The 15,323-nt window shown below is 48.5% G+C and overlaps 1 protein-coding gene and 1 long non-coding RNA gene across 2 annotated transcripts in view; one reads left to right on the top strand and one right to left on the bottom strand.

The window, feature by feature from the left end:
- LOC140717596 (uncharacterized) overlaps positions 1-15,323 on the bottom strand; it is a 56,261-nt gene that overhangs the window by 20,201 nt on the left and 20,737 nt on the right. The window lies entirely within an intron of this gene.
- On the top strand, positions 218-14,190 carry LOC140717597 (uncharacterized). Its single transcript, XR_012096577.1, has 2 exons — positions 218-379; positions 13,720-14,190. It is a non-coding gene; the product is annotated as an uncharacterized lncRNA (long non-coding RNA).

Below are 15,323 nucleotides of genomic sequence, written 5' to 3' on the forward strand. Positions count from 1 at the left end.
GGGGGGGGTCACTGTTCCCGGAAATGCCCCTCTGTACCCACTCTGTTACAAAGCTCGCAATTTCTCAGCGGCTCCACTGATTGACAGCTCTCTCTGCCCCGCCTCCCGGGCTGGCGGTCACCGTCACGTGATACCGTGTTGCGTAATGCCGGTCTGTGACGAGCTGACGTCATAGTGGTCCCACCGTCACCGACGTCGTTTCCTGGGGAACGGTCCGGGGCGGGCGGTTAGTCCGGGATGGTGGGCACGGGGTTGTAGTAAAGTGGAGTCGGTCTCTACTTTGGGTTTCGGCTCCACTGTGGGAATCGGCCTCTCCTCTTCCTGCCCACGGAACAGTGAGTGTCTGTCAGCGCCTCACCGCACCGGCTCTCTGCCTCAGGTACAATATTTCAACCATATTTGCACAGTTACATGGATAGGAAAGGTTGAGAGGGACACGGGCCTAATGCAGGCGGATGGGACGAGTTCAGGTCGACAACTTGGTCGGCGTGGATGAGTTTTACCGAAGGGACGGTTTCAGTTCTGTATAAATCACTGACTCTATTCTGGGCGGTTCACCCAGGGCAGGATGTACACAGTGAATGACAGGTTCCTGGGAAGGTTTAATGAACAGAGACTTTGTGGGTTTCTGCCCCCACACCTCCTCAGGCAGCTGATTTAGGATAGCAGCTATTCTCTGTGTGAAGTGTGTACCCTTCAGATCCCCTGTAAATCTGTCTTTAAACAGTTTTGTACAATTCTAATGAGAGGCAGTTCTTTGGCTGATAAGGCAAGTAGAACACACAACCCTGTCTACCTGTGATGCCACATACAGGGAACTGTGTAACAATATTAGAGACACATGCACAGGTACTTCAGTGAGCAAGGCCCAGAGGGATATGAAACTAATGCAGGAAAGTGGGATTAGTATAGCTGTGCGTGATGGGGAGCATAAATGTGATGGGCCAGAGGGTCTGTTTCTATCCTGGACAACCCTGGCAACAGCAGTCCTGCACTGCAGTGGGGTTTGTTACCTTCATTCTCAGCTGTGAGCTTGTTCCACTGAACGCATTATACTCTGAGAAGATATTTGCACCCTTCCATTGTGACCAAGCTGTCCGCCATCTCTCCTGCTATTAACCAGTGTTCTTCACTGAATTCCCATTTAAAAGTACTGTTACTGGTGCCTGTGGAATGGGTGCATTTTGGTAGCCTTTTGATGGGGTTGATTCACTATTAACCCTAATGCATTAATACCTTTGTCCAACAAAAATCCATTGTCCTGGGTTCTGAGTATTTTAGGTAAGTCCATCCTGAAGTTCTGTGTTCCAGGTTCCCTCTGAACTTTCACAGTCAGTGGTTTCTGCATGTCTATACTGACCATTGATAGTCTGTCTCCACTAACTCAGCACTTGGTCTGTCTCCTACCCTGCCCTGGTGATTCAAATGTTTAGCCAGATGGTCCTTAAATACCAGCCTGCATCACTCCCTCAGACAGTGTGTTCCAGATTGTAACCAACTCATTTAAAGCTGTTTACCCTCTCAACCCCAGATCCATTGATGTCAAAGGGGTTAGCCCATCTCCATGAATCTACACAATCTGTGTGGATTATCACTAATCCGCACAGATTGTGGTCTCCCGGTTAGGAAGTCAAGGATCCATTTGCAGAGGGACCAGGTTCCATAGCTTATTGATCAGGACTGTGGGATTGACGGTGTTAAATGCTGATCTCTTGTCACTGAACAACATCCTGACATAGGCTACACAGATTCACTACATTTTTCCAAGGAATTTGCTCCTTGCCTTTGTTCTGATAACTGACCACTGACTCGACTGGCAAGTTTATCTTTAGGAAATCCTGCACATCTGAGACGAACCTGACCCCAGTAGCCAGAAGACAACACACCATCGTGTCATCTCTGTTGCTGCCACAGAATCTCCTGCACATCCCCTGTACTGTGAGTCTACTGTCATCACTGCTCTGCTTGACCTTTCCTCCCGCGGAGCATCGGTCTGGGGTCTCAGTACCACCGACCTGACGGGCTGCTGTCTCTGGGTCGTCATCCTCCCAGGGGTATCCAAAGGAGTGAACTTGTTGCTGAGGGTCACGGCCACAGGGAGACATTACTCTGTCTGTCTCTTCCCCTTTCCGTCGTGATGGTCACACAACAGTCTGCATCCTGACCTCAGGTGTGACCATCTCACTGAATCTCTGGTCTCAGCATCCTGGAAACTCTCGGTCTGTCCATCTCCATCTTCATTTCCTTCACACGGTCAGTCAGGAGCTGCACCTCGGTGCACTTCCCTCATGTGAAGTTATCGGGGACACTGAGTGACTCCCACATCCTGAGGTGGAGCATGTCACTGCCGTAACTGTAATTCCAGCCACTCTGATGGGGAGAGGAATTCCAAAGAAATCCTCTGACATTTGACTTCCCAGAGTACACCGACTTATCTCTCATTTCTCTGCCCACATTTCCAGCCGGTCTATGTTCTGCTGAATCCTTTGGCAACTTTCCTCACGATCCATAACTGCACCAATTTCTGTGTCTCTGCAGACCAACAAATCAGCCCTCCTTCATTTTCATCCAAATCATTTCACAAAGAGTAGAATTCCTTGTGGGGCCCCACTGTTCACAGGTCTCCAGTCAGAATCACACCCCTCAAACATTACCTCCTGTGTTCTCTGACCAAGTACATTTTGAATACATTCTACCAAATTTCTTTTGAGCCATGTGCTTCCATGCTGTGGATCAGCCTACCATGGGGACTCTTGTTGAAAGATTTACCAAAGTCCTTGTGTCCTGTACCCACTACCCAGCTCTCATCAACTGAATTTGTCACTTAAAACGTTCGGCCAAGTTTGCAAGACTTGACGTTGCCCATGCAAAGCGATATTGGCTACTCTGAACTTGTTTATGCTTTTTCAGATGCAAGCTGATCCTATCGTTAAATATCTTTTGTCCCTGGCCTCGGGCAGAACAACCTGACCTTTTCGTTCTGGCCCTGCGTCTAAATCGTCATCCAAACATTGGGTTCAGTTGCTTTGATGCGATCTGGGGCCTGGTCCCCGCCACCTCGATTTGGCCTGTACCTGACTTTTCCATTTCAGCCCGGAGTTTAAACCATCCGTACTTCGGGTCTTCCTCACCTTGGTTCTGCCACATCAAATTGCGTCCAAGTTGAAAGGAAAGTTACAGGCTATTTGTTTACCAGAAAAAGAGATTCACTGGTGTCACTTTAAACCAGAACCAGTGGAGATAACTCTATTTAACTTCACTTAACTCACCACTGAACTGTTTCCCACAATGTATCACTTCACTTTCAAGTATTCTGCATGTCATGTTCTCTATTTATTCACAGTCCTGTCCCGCGTGCGGGCTTTTCCTCTTGCTGGTGAAGCAGGCTTGGCGCCCTTTTTGCGACCGGCCTCAATGCCGGCACGCGCCACTTTGTGAGCCAGTTCGAGTGCGCTCGGAAGTGGGTCACCTCATAACCCCCCCCCCCCCCCCCCGAACCGGCGATACACCCCCCAATGTCCTCAGTCTGGGTCGGACTCTGTTTGGGAGGTCTGACTCTGCGCCGCGGTGCCTGAATCTCGACCGGCTGCGCCAAGTCCACACGGGCTGGTTTGAGTCGGTCCACTGTGAAAACCTCCTCTTGCCCCCCAATGTCCAGCACGAATGTGGACCTGTTGTTTCTGATCACCGTAAACGGCCCCTCGTAGGGCCGCTGTAGTGGTGCCCGATGTCCACCCCGTCATACAAAAACAAACTTACAGTTTTGCAGGTCTTTGGGTATGCAGGTCGGGTTCTGTCCATGCTGTGAAGTGGGTATGGGGGCCAGGTTACCAAGCCTCTCGCGTAGTCTGCCCAGGACTGCTGTGGGTTCTTCCTCTTGCCCCCTTGAGGCTGGTATGAACTCTCCTGGGAAGACCAGGGGTGCGCCGTACACCAACTCGGCCAACGAGGTGTGCAGATCTTCTTTGGGCGCCGTGCGGATTCCGAGCAGGACCCAGGGAAGCTCGTCCACCCAGTTAGGCCCTTTGAGGCGGGCCATAAGAGCCGACTTCAGGTGACGGTGGAAATGCTCCACTAGTCCGTTCGACTGTGGGTGGTAGGCAGTTGTGTGGTGCAGCTGTGTCCCCAAAAGGCTGGACACAGCTGACCACAGGCTGGAGGTGAACTGGGCGCCTCTGTCGGAGGTAATGTGGGCCGGTACACCAAACCGAGATATCCAGGTTGCAATCAGTGCTCGGGCGCAAGATTTGGAGGCGGTGTCGGTGAGCGGGACTGCCTCTGGCCATCTTGTGAACCGGTCCACAATAGTCAATAGGTGCCGCACTCCTCGCGACACTGGCAGGGGGCCCACGATATCCACATGAATGTGGTCGAAACGCCGGTGGGTGGGGTGGAACTGCTGCGGCAGGGCTTTGGTGTGCCGCTGCACCTTGGCTGTTTGGCAGTGCATGCTCGTTTTGGCCCATTCACTGACCTGCTTGTGGAGTCCGTGCCAAACGAACCTGTTTGCTACCATCCGGACAGTTGTCCTGATGGAGGGGTGCGCTAAGTTGTGGATGGAGATGAAAACGTGCCGCTGCCAGGCTGCCGGGACGACGGGGCGGGGTTGGCCGGTGGTGACGTCACAGAGTAGGGTCCTCTCACCTGGGCCTGCAGGGAGGTCCTGGAGCTGCAAACCGAAGACTGCTGTTCTGTAACTAGGGATATCCTCGTCTGCCTGCTGCGCCTCCGCCAGCGCTTCATAGTCTACCCCCTGGGACAGGGCTTGGATGTTAGGGCAGGAGAGGGCGTCTGCCACAACATCGTCCTCTCCGGAGACATGCCGGACATCCATCGTGTATTTGGAGATGTAGGACAGATGTTGCTGCTGGCGGGACGACCAGGAGTCGGATGCTTTCGTGAACGCAAATGTAAGAGGTTTGTGGTCTGTGAACGCGGTGAAGGGCCTACCTTCTAAGAAGTACCTGAAATGCCAGATTGCCAGGTATAGCGCCAACAGTTCCCGGTCGAAAGGACTGTATTTGAGCTCGGGTGGTCATAGGTGTTTGCTGAAAAATGCCAGTGGTTGCCAGCGACCCTCGATGGGTTGTTCCAGCACTCCACCGACTGCCGTGTTAGATGCGTCCACTATGAGGGTGGTAGGGACGTCCGTTCTGGGGTGCACTAGCATTGCGGCGTTCGCCAAGGCATCCTTCGTTTTAATGAAAGCGGCGGCGGACTCCTCATCCCAGGTAATGTCCTTGCCTTTACCCGACATCAGGGCGAACAGGGGGCGCATGATTCGGGCTGCTGAAGGGAGGAAGCGGTGGTAGAAATTTACCATACCCACGAATTCCTGAAAGCCTTTGATTATGTTGGGTCGGGGGAAATGATGGACCGCGTCTACCTTGGCGGGCAGAGGGGTTGCCCTGTCTTTAGTAATCTTGTGGCCCAGGAAGTCGATGGTGTTGAACCCGAACTGGCATTTGGCCGGGTTGATTGTTAGGCCGTATTCACTCAGTCGGGCGTAGAGTTGACGGAGGATGTCGTCCAAATAGATGAAAGCGAAGTCCAGGTCGCGTCCCACCGCGTCCATTAACCGCTGAAATGTCTGTGCGGCATTCTTTAGGCCGAACAGCATGCGGAGGAACTCGAAAAGGCCGAACGGGGTGATGACTGCCGTTTTGGGGACGTTGTCCGGATGCATCGGGATTTGATGGTATCCCCGGACGAGGTCTACCTCGGTGAAGATCCGTGCGCCGTGCAGGTTTGCTGCAAAGTCCTCAATGTGCGGCACAGGGTAGTGGTCCGGTGTTGTAGCCTCGTTCAGCCTGCGGTAGTTGCCGCATGGACTCCAGCCCCCTGTTGCTTTGGGCACCATGTGCAGGGGGGAGGCCCATGGGCTGTCGGACCGCTGTATGATCCCCAATTCCTCCATCCTCTTGAACTCCTCCTTCGCCAGTCGGAGCTTGTCCGGGGGAAGCCTTCGAGCACGGGATGGTCCTTGTATCGGGATGTGGTGCTGTACGCCATGTCTGGGCATGGCTGCCGTGAACTGCGGCGCCAGAACCGATGGGAAACCCGCCAGGACTCTGGTGAAGTCGTTGTCGGACTGCGTGATGGAGTCTTGGTGTGGGGCCGGCAACTGGGCTTCACCCAGGGAGAACGTTTGAAAGGTCTCAGCGTGGACCAGTCTCTTCCTTGGCAGGTCGACCAGTAGGCTGTGAGCTCGCAAAAAATCTGCTCCCAGGAGCGGTTGGGCTACAGCGGCCAGTGTGAAGTCCCACGTGAACCGAACTGTAGCCGCACCGTACGGGTCCCGCAGGTCCTTACTGTGCTGCCGTTCGCGGCCCTCAGTGTGGGACCCGGTTCTCTGTGGCGGGTGTCGTAACTTGTCAGAGGTAAGATGCTGATCTCGGCTCCGGTGTCAACCAGAATGCAGCGTCCCGACTGCTTATCCCAGACATTCAGGAGGCTATCCCGATGGCCAGCCGCTGTAGCCATCAGCGGCGGCAGGCCCCGGCGTTTCCCGGGAACTTGCAGGGCGGGCTACAGCGGCAGGCTTCTGCGCCCCACCGCTGGTGGTAGAAGCACCATTGTCCATTGGTCTCCTCACCCCTGTCTCTGGGGTTAGTGGGCTCTGCGGCCAAGCCTGGTCTGGTATGCTGCTGGGAGCGTGGCCTGGTGAGCTATGCGACGGACGCCCCACTCTCCTTGGCTTTCTACAGCACGTCTGCCCGGGCCGCCACCTTCCGGGGGGGGTCGCTGAAATCTGCATCGGACAGCAGCAGACGTATGTCCTCGGGCAGCTGCTCCAGGAACGCCTGCTCAAACATGAGGCAGGGCTTGTGACCTCCGGCTCGGGACAACATCTGGTTCATCAAAGCCGACGGAGGCCTGTCCCCCAAACCATCCAGGTGCAGTAAGCGGACAGCTCGCTCGCGCCGTGAGAGTCCGAAAGTCCTTATGAGCAGGGCTTTGAATTCTGTGTATTTGCCATCCTTCGGGGGTGACTGTATGAACTCCTCAACCTGGGCGGCTGTCTCCTGGTCGAGGGAGCTCACCACGTAGTAGTAACGTGTGGCATCCAAGGTTATCTGCCGAATGTGGAATTGGGCTTCTTCTTGCTGGAACCATAGGTGAGGTCGCAGCGTCCTGAAGCTTGGCAGTTTTAACGAAACCGCATGAACAGATGCGGCTACACGCAGCGCTGAAATAACGACACGTAGTCAGTGAGCTGCAGTTGCAAAAGAGGTTTATTCAAACTTCGCGGCCTCGCTTTAAAGCCTTCCTGTTCCCGCCCTCAGTCCCGTCCCCCTTGCTGGTGAAGCAGGCTTGGTGCCCTTTTTGGGACTGGCCTCAATGCCGGCGTGCGCCACTTTGTGAGCCGGTTTGAGTGCGCTGGGAAGTGAGTCACCACAATATTATTATTTTCTCTCTTGTATTTACACAAGTTATTGTCATTTGCACATTGGTGATTTAGCCACCCTGTTGGGTGCGGTCTTTCTGTTGTGGTTCTTGGATTTTCTGAGTAACGCTGTACGACATAGCAGCAGAATTAGGCTATTTGGCCCATCGAGTCCGCTCTGTCATTCAATCATGGCTGACTCTTTTCTCTCTGTGCAGCCCCACTCCCTGGCCTTCTCCTTGCAAACTTTGATGCCATGTCCAATCATGTGACTATCAAGCTCTGCCTTAAATACACCCAAGAATGTGGCCTCCACAGCAGCCTGTTGTTATAAATTGCACTAATTCACCACCCTCTGACTAAAGAATTTCTCCGCATTTCTGTTTTGAATGGACAGCCCTCTATCCTGAAATTGTGCCTTCTCGACCTAGACTCGCCCACCATAGGAAACATCCTTTCCACATTTACTCAGTCTAGGCCTTTCAACATTTGAAATGAGATTCCACCCCCCCCATCCTTCGAACTTCCAGCGAGTACAGACCCAGAGCTATCAAATGTTCCTCGTATGATAACCGTTTCATTCCCAGAATCACCCTTGTGAACCTCTTCTGAACCCTTTCCAATGCCAGCACATCTTTTCTTCGATGAGGAGGCCAAAGCTAATCACAATACTCAAGGTGAGGCCTCACCAATGCCTTATAAAGTCTCAGCATCACATCCCTGCTCTTGTATTCTAACCGCTTGATGTGAATGCTAACATTGCTTTTGCCTTCCTCACCTCCGACTCTACCTGCAAGTTATCTTTAGGTTGGTTTGCACAAAGACTCCAGGTCCCTTTGCATCTCAGGTTTTTGGATTTTCTCCCTATTTGGAAAATAGTCTGTACGTTTATTTCTACTACCAAAGTGCACGACCATGCATTTCCCAACATTGTATTTCCTTTGCCATTGTCTTGCCAATTCTCCTAATCTGTCAAAGTACTTCTGCAGCCTACCTGTTTCCTGAAGAGTACCTGCCCTTCTTGTCATCTGCAAACTTGCAACAAATCCACCTATTCCATCATTTAAATCATTGATATACAGCATAAAAAGAAGTGGTCCCAACACCGACCCCTGCGGAACACCACTACTCACTGGCAGCCAACCGGAAAGGATCCTTTTATTCCCACTTGCTGCCTTCTACCAATCAGCCAATGTTCTAACCACGCCAGTAACTTTCCTGTAATACCATGGGCTATTAACTTGGTAAGCAGCCTCATGTGTGGCACCTTGTCAAAGGCCTTTTGAAAGTCCGAATATATGACATCCGTTGAATCCCCTTTATCTATCCTGTGTGTAATCTCTAAGAATTCCAACAGGTTCATCAGGCAAGACTTCCCCTGATGCAAACCATGCTGACTTTGTCCTTTCTTGTCCTGTCTTTCCAATGCTCCATAACCTCATCTTTAACAATTAACTCCAGCATCTTCCCAACCACTGAGGTCAGACTAACTGGTCTATAATTTCCTTTCTGCCGCCTTCCTCCTTTCTTAAAGAGTGGAGTGACATTTGCAATTTTCCAGTCCCCTAGCACCATGCCAGAGTCCAATACGTCTTGAAAGATCATTACTAATGGTACCACGATCTCTACCGCTACCTCTGTCAGAACCCTAGGGTCCAGTTCATCTGGTCCAGGTGACTGATATACCCTCAAGTCTTTCAGCTTTTTGAGCACCTTTCCCTTATAATAATAACTGCACTCCCTTCTCTCCCCTCACACCCTTCAACATCTGGCACACGGCTAGTAACTTCCACTGATGCCAAATACTAATTTAGTTCATCTGCCATCTCCTTCCCCCCACCACCCTGTTATCATTTCTCTGGCCTGATTTTCTAGCAATCCAATATCCAGTCTCATCTCTCCTTTATGTTTTACATACTTGAAAAAGCTTCAACGATCCACTTTGATAATATTTGCTAGCTTGCTTGCATATTTAATCTTTATCCAATTTAGGTTGCTCTCTGTAAGGTGTTAGAAGCTTCCCAATCCTCTGTATTCTGACTATTTTTTTCTTTGTTTCATGCCCTCCCTTTTGGTTTTACATTAGCTTTGACTTCCTTGTCAGCCACAGTTGTACTGTTTTGCCATTTGAGTATTTATTTGTTTCTGGAATATATTTATCCTGCACCTCCCTCATTGTTCTCAGAAACTCTCACCATTGCTGCTCTGCTGCCATCTCTGCCAGCATCTCCTTCCAATTTACTTTAGCCAACTCCTCTCTCATACCACTGTTACTACCTTTACTCCACTGAAACACTGCCATGTCAAACTGTACTCTCTCCCTGTCCAATTTCAAGTTGAACTCAATGATACTGTGATCACTGCCTCCTAAGGGTTCTTTTACCTTAAGTACCCTAATTAGATAGATAGATAGATAGATAGATACTTTATTCATCCCCATGGGGAAATTCAACATTTTTTCCAATGTCCCATACACTTGTTGTAGCAAAAACTCATTACATACAATACTTAACTCAGTAATAATATGATATGCATCTAAATCACTAACTCAAAAAGCATTACTAATAGCTTTAAAAAAAAAAAGTTCTTAAGTCCTGGCAGTTGAATTGTAAAGCCTAATGGCATTGGGGAGTATTGACCTCTTCATCCTGTCTGAGGAGCATTGCATCGACAGTAACCTGTCGCTGAAACTGCTTCTCTGTCTCTGGATGGTGCTATGTAGAGGATGTTCAGGGTTTTCCATAATTGACCGTAGCCTACTCAGCGCCCTTCGCTCAGCTACCGATGTTAAACTCTCCAGTACTTTGCCCACGACAGAGCCCGCCTTTCTTATCAGCTTATTAAGACGTGAGGCGTCCTTCTTCTTAATGCTTCCTCCCCAACACGCCACCACAAAGAAGAGGGCGCTCTCAACAACTGACCTATAGAACATCTTCAGCATCTCACTGCAGACATTGAATGACACCAACCTTCTAAGGAAGTACAGTCGACTCTGTGCCTTCCTGCACAAGGCATCTGTGTTGGCAGTCCAGTCTAGCTTCTCGTCCAACTGTACTCCCAGATACTTGTAGGTCTTAACCTGCTCCACACATTCTCCATTAATGATCACTGGCTCCATATGAGGCCTAGATCTCCTAAAGTCCACCACCATCTCCTTGGTCTTGGTGACATTGAGACGCAGGTAGTTTGAGTTGCACCATGTCACAAAGTCCTGTATCAGTTTCCTATACTCCTCCTCCTGTCCATTCCTGACACAACCCACTATGGCCGTGTCATCAGCGAACTTCTGCACATGGCAGGACTCCTGTTCATTAAATAACACACAATCCAGTATAGCTGATTCCCTCGTAGGCTCAACGACAAACTGCTCTAAAAAGCCATCTCTTACGCATTCAACAAACTCACTCTCTTGAGATCTATTTCCAACCTGATTCTCCCAATTGACATGGATGTTGAAATCTCCCATGAAATCTCCAATAACATTGCCTTCTGACATGCCTTTTCTATTTTCTGTTGTAATCTGTGGTCCACATCCAAACAACTGTTGACGGCCTGTTTATAACTGCATCAACGTCCTTTTACACTTGCAGATTTTTTTAACTCTACTCACAATGATTCAACATCTTCCGATCCTATGGCACATCTTTCTACTGATTTGATACCATTCTTTACCAGCAGAGCCATACCCTCCCCATTGCCTACGTTCCTTTCCCTCTGATATGTCTAAATTGGGCATTTAGCTCTCAACTATAAATATTTTTCAGCCGTGATTCAGTGATGATCACATTATACATGACAATCCGTAATAGGGCAATAAGATTGTCCACCTTATTTTTTATATGCTGTGCATTGAGGTATAACACTTCAAGTATTGGATTTGCTACCCTTATTGATTTTGCATCCCTCTGCTGGCTGCAGTTATGTCCTATCATCAGCTCGCTCTTCCTGACAGTGTGACTGCATGCTATCTTTTCTTTCTTTACCAACTGTACTATCCTGAGTCCTTTCACACCAGTTCTCACGCCCCTGCCAAATCAGTTTATACCCTCCCCAAGAGCTCTAACAAACCAGCAGGACGCACACAAGAAAATAAATCCCGGGGTTGCGTACCATGACAGAAATGTATTTTGATATTACATTTACTTTCAGCTTTGAACTTTGTAGTAGAGAGCCGGGTGTTGTACTGGTCTGTGTCCTCACTGGCCGGTGCTGTGCTCTGGCAGCTCAGTGTGCTTGGAATACAGTGTCAGTGTTTTTACAGAAGTGTGTCCTTATTACACAATTGATCTTGTCCACCCTGGAGCTTGGAAGATTGACTGGAGACCAGAATGATTTTTTCAGACTATTATTGGTCACAGGATCATTCTGGGATGGTCTGGACTATCTGACCCATCAAGTTTATACCAACTCCTGCTACAACATTTCCACAGTCCAATTCCCCACTCTGCAGGTTATTTCCCCTGAAGGACCTGTCTAATTCCTCTTTGAACACTGGTTGTTCCCGCCACCACTCTAGTGAGTCCCATATTTCCCCAGGCAAAGTCAAGAATGTCTCCCTCCATGGTGGACCATCTACATACTGTTTCAGGAAACCTTGCTGAACACACTTAACAAATAATGCCCCAATCAAGTCTCAGGTGGTAAGGGAGTCCCAGTCACTCTGGGGAGATTATTCACTCGTTGTTTTTACATCAGCCCATAACCTGCCGACATATTTGTTCCTCTCTCTTACTGGCTATTTGGAGCCCTACAGTACAATCCCATCACAGTGATTGCACTCTTCTTATTCCTGTGTTCTACCCGCATTGTCTCACTGGATGAACTTGAATTTGTGACATTCTGACTGATCAGCGGTACAGCTCCCCCAGCCTCATTCACCTCCCTCTGGACTGTCTGAATCTGAATCCTGGAATGTTTAGCTACCAGTCCTGCCCTTCTCTGTAATGGATGAATCACTGTGCCATGTACTAATCCAGGCTCTAAGTACGTCTGCATTAACTGTTCTACACCCGGCACTGATACAAACACAATTCAGCTCCTCGGTGCCACTGTGCTCATTAACTGGGCCTAACTATGCAGTGGTGTACTGGGCTAATGGCATCAACACGGGTTGAAGTCATTCTGACCCTCGGCTCTGTAATGAGTCAACCTATAGCCGGGGAAGTGACGACACCCCTCATGTTAGTCTGTTTGCGGTAATGTTTTATTCTTTCTCTTATTTCTAATAGAAACATAAAAAATAGGTGCAGGAGTAGGCCATTCGGCCCTTCGAGCCTGCACCGCCATTCAGTATGATCATGGCTGATCATCCAACTCAGAACCCTGTACCTGCTTTCTCTCCATACCCCCTGATCCCTTTAGCCACAAGGGCCATATCTAACTTCCTCTTAAATATAGCCAATGAACCGGCCTCAACTGTTTCCTGTGGCAGAGAATTCCACAGATTCACCACTCTCTGTGTGAAGAAGTTTCTCCTCATCTCGGTCCTAAAAGGCTTCCCCTTTATCCTTAAACTGTGACCCCTCGTTCTGGACTTCCCCAACATCGGAAACAATCTTCCTGCATCTAGCCTGTCCAATCCCTTTAGAATTTTATACGTTTCAATAAGATCCCCACTCAATCTTCTAAATTCCTGTGAGTATAAGCCTAGTCGATCCAGTCTTTCTTCATATGAAAGTCCTGCCATCCCAGGAATCAATGTGGTGAACCTTCTCTGTACTCCCTCTATGGCAAGAATGTCTTTCCTCAGATTAGGGGACCAAAACTGCACACAATATTCTAGGTGCAGTCTCACCAAGGCCTTGTACAACTGCAGTAGAACCTCCCTGCTCCTGTACTCAAATCCTTTTGCTATGAATGCCAACATACCATTTGCCTTTTTCACTGCCTGCTGTACCTGCATGCCCACCTTCATTGACTGGTGTACAATGACACCCAGGTCTCGTTGCATCTCCCCTTTTCCTAATCGGCCACCGTTCAGATAATAATCTGTTTTCCTGTTCTTGCAACCAAAGTGGATAACCTCACATTTATCCACATTAAATTGCATCTGCCATGAATTTGCCCACTCAACTAACCTATCCAAGTCACCCTGCATCCTCTTAGCATCCTCCTCACAGCTAACACCGCCGCCCAGCTTTCCTCCCACAGTCCAAAGACAAATCGGTTAGTTGGTTAATTGGTCATTGCAAATTGCCACAGGAATAGACTAGGGTTAAATTGGAGGCTGCTAAGTAGTGGTGCTTGATGGCCTTTTCTGTGCTTTATCTCTAAATAAAATATTCCTATAAACACTAAAACCTACGGTATTTTGTAAATTTTGTCCATTGCAGGTAAATTCCTTCCTACCACTGAGCATATCTACACAAAATGCTATTGCAGGAAAGTAGCATTCATCAGGAACCCCCAACACGCAGGACAAGCTCTCCTCTCATTGCTGCCATCAAGGAGTTGGTCAGAGAGCCTCAGGGACCACACCACCAGGTTCAGGAAAAGTTATCATCAGACCCCTGAGCCAAAAGGGATAACTTCACTTGCCCCATCACTGAGTTCTTCCCACAATCTGTGGACTCACCTTCAAGGACTCCATCCCATGCTCTCAATATTTATTGTTTGTTTATTTATTTTTCTTTCCTTTTGTTTGTACAGAGCTTGTTGTCTTTTGCACAACAGTTGTTTGTCTGTCCTGTTGGGTGCAGTCTTTTAATGATTCTATTGTTTTTTTTAGTTTTTACTGTGAATGTCCTTGGGGTTGTATATGGTGACATATGCATTGATAATAAACTTATCTTGAACTTTGAAAATACACCAACTTTGAGCATCATTGATTATTGACAAAATATCATAAAATCCCTTTGAGGAAGTAATTTTAAGAAACTTTGGTATTCTGATATTTTATCTGGAAATTATATACAAGATGTAATACAGCACACAGAAACTTGCTATTCAGCCCAGTCAGGCTGGAATTTATGCCTCACAAACCTTCTCAACTTTTCTCCATTTAATTATCATTTCTAGCTCTCTCTCTTTCAAATACTTAAGAGTTTCAAAGGACTTCAAAGACTTGCATACATTATTGTGATTGCCTCATCACAAAAAATAAGTAATGCTGGTTCAGAGATCTAGATATATAGATAGTTTTAAAGGCTTTATTTAGGATATTTCCTGATCCTTCCCCACTCAAAAGTAGGCATAACAAGCTTATCATCAGTACTTTTTGATTAAAAACTCATGATCCTTTCCCGATTGCTCCATTAAAGACCAAAAATTGTGTTGTTTCTTTCAGATCCATTTTTAAAAATTAAATGTAAATTTGAGGCCTATCTGGTATTTGTTTATCTGTGCACTTGTAGTGCTACTGAGACACTGTAATTTGTCTATTTGGACTTACTTTCTGTGTTGATCCACATCCGTCAACTCCACTACTGACATTTCACTCTTCCCATCTCCTCTCCTGAAAGAGAGCCCAATGATCCATGTAACAAAAATCCTCCGTCCTGCACCAGCTTGTGAGCCACACATATAACTGTACCACCTTTTTCTTTCTTCTCTCGCTAGCAAGTGACACTGGGATTGCCCCCCTCCTCACCACAGAGTTTCTACTTAATTTTTTCCCCAACTCCCTAAGTTCTCTTTGCAGGACTTTGCCTCTTTTGTTAGAACCAATATGGACACGGCCTCTGGCTGCTCACCCTGTCCTTTCAGAATGGCCTGTACTTGTTCAGTTACATCCTTGGCTCTGGTACCAGGGAGGTAATGCACCATCCTGCAGTCTCTCTCCTTGCCACAGATACACCTGTCTGTGACCCCGGCTAAAGACTCCCCTGTCACTGAGGCTCAGCGAGAACACAGAACAGTACAGCACAGGAACAGGCCCTTCTTCCCATGATGTCTGTGCTGAACACGATGTCAAATGGAACTAAATCTCTTCAGCCTG

The sequence above is a fragment of the Hemitrygon akajei genome, chromosome 28 (assembly GCF_048418815.1).
Source record: "Hemitrygon akajei chromosome 28, sHemAka1.3, whole genome shotgun sequence".
NCBI classification, from domain to species: Eukaryota; Metazoa; Chordata; class Chondrichthyes; order Myliobatiformes; family Dasyatidae; genus Hemitrygon; species Hemitrygon akajei.